This window comes from Dendroctonus ponderosae, unplaced genomic scaffold (genome assembly GCF_020466585.1).
Source record: "Dendroctonus ponderosae isolate FM_Combo_2020 unplaced genomic scaffold, Dpon_F_20191213v2 Dpon_F_20191213_3, whole genome shotgun sequence".
Lineage (NCBI taxonomy): Eukaryota > Metazoa > Arthropoda > Insecta > Coleoptera > Curculionidae > Dendroctonus > Dendroctonus ponderosae.
The window spans coordinates 12,866,817-12,872,235 of record NW_026018508.1 but is presented as its reverse complement, the minus strand read 5'-3'; the positions used below and the strand labels follow the sequence as shown (position 1 = coordinate 12,872,235).

Here is a 5,419-nt window from a genome sequence, read left to right as displayed (position 1 = left end):
GCAGTTCAAATAAGACCCGGCATTGGTACGGTGGTACCTCATTTTACCTTACAAAATTAGCAAAACTCGAATAAAGTTCAGAGTTTTATAAACGTACGGCTTGTATGGATTATAAGCAACTGTACAACAAATACATGCCCTGATGTATATACATGAGGGCATGTAAATAGTTGTGAACTTATTATATTAAAAAGAGTAGGTTAAAAAGTATCTATCACTATATTTATGTAATTATAATATGTACTTACATGTTGAGTTACAGATTATTGCACAAAATCGGGCACAAAACACCGAAGTATGTAACTATTTACTATTTAGGTAAGTACAAATAAGTACACAACGCTAACCTAAGATAATAGTAGCCGAGTTCTATTGCTAAAGTTTATCCGACAAGCAGTTTTCAATATAGTACGCAACTAGATTTGCAACCGGTTTTTTGTTTCTATTTTTCTCTAACACTTTAAGAAACAAACACTCTAATTTTGATTATAAATCAGGCCGTAGGATATTATTAATAATTATTACCTAAGGCAATATTCTATGATTATTAATTATATCGAAAAAGTTTAATTGGCATAGTATTGCTATACAATATTACATGTTAATCTTCAAGCAATACTACAAAAAAACTATTCTAATATTGGAGTAAGATTAGCTAATAATTGACAATATTGACCCAACATAAAAATGCTCTGCCAATATTGTATAAATATATACCCGATATATGATGCTACTTGGGTATACTAGACAGCTGACTGGGTAGCAAGACACTAGCAGCTAGGTATCTCTCATAAGTAGCAAATTTATAGGTCCATTGTGAGAAGTATCCCTGTCTGTATGGGTCCATAAGGCTCTATGCTAAACGAGTGTCCGAAGCAATAGGTGCCGGGTAACTGTATTTTCGTGTAAAAGGGCTCTGACTGACATACTGAATAGACAAATAAAGCCATAAATTTCAATTAGGAAAAGGAATGCAATGCTGGAGCACCCATTGTACTACCAGCCTTAGGACCCTTTAGGCAAAAGCCAGGGGGATCGCCTAAAGGCCTAGGTTTCAGGTATCTACCACCAGCCTTGATCAAAGATCGCCCGCAAACAAAAGTGTCCAGTCTGTCCTAACAAATCAAACAAATAATGACGACGGGAGCTAGACCCGATGCCGGTGGGAATCCTATGTATTGTTTGTTTTGTTTGTTATATATGGTTCTCCGTTCTATATAAGTAGCAAAGTGGATTTCTTCAAAACTTTCCGCGTTCTCAAACGAACCTTGACAAGCCCCTCGGGATTTTGAGTACTTTTAATCTTGCAGATAACTTGAAAGTCAAGCGATTACTTGATAAGATGGGTATTTATATCGCGATCAGCCACATGAATCATCCTGAACCTTTCAACGTTTCACTCGAACTTGAACTCTAAATGGCTTTTATACAATTTGCTGTAGTATTTGCCCTATTGGCTTCGCTGGGTTTAACCCAGGCAGAGCTGAAAAACACTGGTGGACATCAAATCATTGATGGAAATTGCACGGATATCTCACGCAGCGATCGAGTTTATTTTCATCAAGTTGACAAAATGGCCTTTCCATTCTTTATCAGATCTGAAACGGTAAGTTTCCGGTTTACTGGAACAATTTTAATTGATTTGTGCGTCCAGCCTCAAACCAATGCCAGTGGGAGGGGCCGGAAAAACCGTTTAATTAAATTCCATTAATATCAAGACCACGCGACGGCCTTTCGGTACGAAATAATTCAGGAGAAATGAAAGAAATTTCATCAAGTAACTTGGTCCGTTTTTCTTATTGCCAGGCACATGACGTAATATGAAGGGAAAACCTGCAACGTTCACGGAAACTAATATTTACCAACCTGAATTTACTGCTTGTTACCGAAATGGTCAGATATAAATCGTGCTCAAGAAACATACTTCTTTTCCTCTTTTAATTAATTTATTGCCCCCCAAGGAATTCTCCTTTCCGTCATTTGACTGCCTGAAGAGGTTTTTTAACGTTCCTGAGTGAACTCTGAGATTGAGAAGTCTGAACACCAGATGATAAAGATGGTTTTTATGTTTTTTAGGATACTTATTATGGTGACAGATCAATAAGCTGCATCATGGCAATTAACGAAAAAGACATCAGCACTGGAGGCACAGTGATAATTACGAGTGGCGGCGTGGGTCACTCCTATGTAACCATGCAATTCAAGTCCTACAGAAGTCATGGACTGGATTTTTCCGTATCAGTTTATTCCAACACTGAAGCGTATTTCAATGATAACCCATAGAAAAAATACCAATCCTTAATTAAAAAATAGTCCCGTTTGAAATTTCATTTCAGTCGGTTTTACCAAAGATTAAAATGGTTCTTAACTGATGTTGACTGAATGGAAAAGCTCCAAACAGAATCAGCTCATATAACTGTCAAAAACACCGAATCGCCATCAATGGCTTGATATATGTAGTGTAGTTCGCTGCAGGGTGGTAATCCATGAAAAGGGCTGCCAGACGAAATTAGGGCTCCAACCGCTCCGAATGGATTCCGGCGTGACAGGGGTTAAAATCGAATTGACATTGACATGAAATCCATTACGTTACGAAATACCACTACAATAATTCTGGCTTTACTTAAGGTCGGAAAAAAGAATTGATTTTGGGAATGGTTGGCAATTTTCTCAAGAGCCTATACAAGCTTTTCCAACTATTATATTTGCAGAAGCTTATAACCAATTTTTTTCCTGCTAACCTGAGAAGTGATCATTATTTACTCCATTTCCCTAGTGAGAAGTTATAGTTCTCAGGTCAATATCTAATAATGAAAAAATCTCTTGCCAAATCATGAATGATGTTTACGTTTTCCATTATTTTTTGTTTGTCCACCCTTGAACTTACAAGTGAGATTCCATCCATTTCCACTTCTAATTCACTGTCACTTTAAGATTCACTAATTGTTCGCTTTTCCCGGAAGTTTCATAGAACTTTTATCGATTTTTTGGAGACCGATCAATTATATTCCGGCAGTTTGTCAGTTTGACAACTGAACGCCAGGCTAGTGTGGCAAATATTTCCACACGTCAGAAAACTTATGAGAAATTCAAAATCTAATTTAATCAGGATGAATTTGGAAACTTGGAAACTACAGCAGATACAACGACAGTTAAATGAACAAAGAATTGCAGTTTTGAATGCTCTACTGGAAACTAATTTCTGTTTTTCAAAATTTGACAGGTATCAAGACATATTTGAAAAAAACTACTTGATGACAGATTTTTAAATCACCCCTAGTTCAGTCAGTATTAATCTGACCGGAAACAATTAAACAGAAAAGTTTTAGGAAATTGCAAATCCATTCCATTCCAAATAATATGACAAAAGACATTTTTACAAATTAACTCTGATTTTTGACATATGACATATAAACTTGTGTTTTTTTCTTCAATATTTACTTTGACAACTACCTTAAAATTGACAATAACTTTATTTTAGTTAAGACGGCAACTCATGTAAAGCGTTTATTATTAAAATGAAAACATACCAATAATTATTTTATTTTATTAATTTTATTACAAAAAAAGTCCACCATTATTATCACTGCAAACATTGCAGCGCTTTAAAACCGAGTAAGTTGCTTCTAACCGACCGACAATCAATATTTCCAAACGTCAACAGCTTCTTCAAGTTTGTCCAGATCATTCCGAAGAAATTGAAGATACCGACTTCCATTCAAGGTGCCTTTCAGAGGCTCGTCCAGCATTTTTACCACATCCGATGTAGGTTTCAATCATGTCGCGCTTTTCTTCATTGGAATAATCAATTTTTACAATAAAACTAACTTAAATTTCTAACTAACTTGAATGTCAAATAATTGAAAGATGTACTTATTATTTGTTGCTATAGAAACACTGCTGCCTGCCTTATACTATTTTCCATGGCCAGCTTCGATCAACTGAATTGAGAAAGCAAAAATCATTCGCAGACACTTTATTGTCGAAAAAACCTAACGATGTGATACATCACCGAAATCGTAATAAGAGGCTCTATTTAATAAGGGCATAATTATATATGATGACCATTTAAAAAAACTCAAAGTTTGTGTCATATGTCAAAAATGACAGCTAATTTGTAGAAATGTCTCATGCCATTTTCGTTAGAGTGCAATTTTCTACAACTTTTCTATTTAATGTTTTCTTGTTAGATTATTATTAATACAAACTAGGATCAATTTGAAAATCTGCAATAAATCAGTTTTTTCACCTTCGTTGTATCTGCTGTAGTTTCCAAGATCCCCCTGTATACTTCGGTCGGGAAATTAGAAACTAAGTATAAAATGTTTGAAATCATATACGTTAATACCCGAGAAATGTTTGACAACCGGAAAATTAAAAGACAATGGCATCAAAGAAAACGATTTCATTTAGCGAATGGACGAACAGCAAATAATTTTTGAGCGCGCAATCAAATTACAATACACAAGAAAAAGTAATGAAGGGGCTCCAGCAAGGAAGTTTATTTTAAAAACTTGCAAATGGTGTTTTTCATGGGCAAACATGACGCAAATTTACGGCAGTTGCGATTATTTGTTTATGCGGGTTTATGTGGGGCCGTAAAGAATATTCGTTTTGAAGTGTCCGTAATTATTGGGTATTGAAATATCCATGCTTATGTTCTCTATCAATAAAAACTACCGCTAAAAATACATTGTATCTGACCTGGAATTCATATGTTGGATGAAAACAACACCAAAAATTGTCTACTTTGGACCTGGAGAAAACAGATTTTCCACATACAGCGTCATAAGGGCGCAGCGTCTTATCAGTGTCTTCTGCAACATTGCCAATTGCACCAAACAATCCCTAAAAGTCGGATTTCTCCCGGTGTTCCCATACTCTCCAAAGATACATATCGTGAGCTTAAAGCTAAAAGTGACCAAGTCTAAAATATATTTTTTTGGTAGATGCACTTTTAAACCGAGCCGAAAATTATATGAGAATCCTATTGGAAACTCTGTCATTAAAAACATATTCTAGTGCACCTATTTGAGTGGCTTTGGGGGACTTTATCAGTTTTTGGAGACAAATATATAATTTTCGCTAAATTATTTTGGTCAAACAAACACAAATACGAAATTTTGGACTTAGTCACTTTTAGCTTTAAGCCGGCCGACATACCTCAGCACACCAATTGTGAATAACCCTGTATATCTAAAGCGCAAAGTAAACATTTCAAAGTTTAGTAATCCCGGATTTAACTTCAATTCAGGCAATTATCAGAAGCAAATTACTCAACTTAATATATGATGTGAACCTTGATAAATATTTGTTCAAGATATAAACCAAGTGCTGTTCGAGTTTTAAACAATCCGCAGTCAAGATAGTTAATTCATTAAGGGAAAGCCGATTGTATTGAAGTTTCAAACAAACAAGA

General features: G+C 35.3%; 1 protein-coding gene and 1 long non-coding RNA gene across 2 annotated transcripts in view; both read left to right on the top strand.

Moving 5' to 3' along the window:
* LOC109537264 (diacylglycerol kinase eta) overlaps positions 1-5,419 on the top strand; it is a gene marked incomplete in the record, with an annotated part of 65,005 nt that overhangs the window by 14,917 nt on the left and 44,669 nt on the right.
* On the top strand, positions 1,273-2,325 carry LOC109537481. Its single transcript, XR_002171927.2, has 2 exons — positions 1,273-1,606; positions 2,077-2,325. It is a non-coding gene; the product is annotated as an uncharacterized LOC109537481 (long non-coding RNA).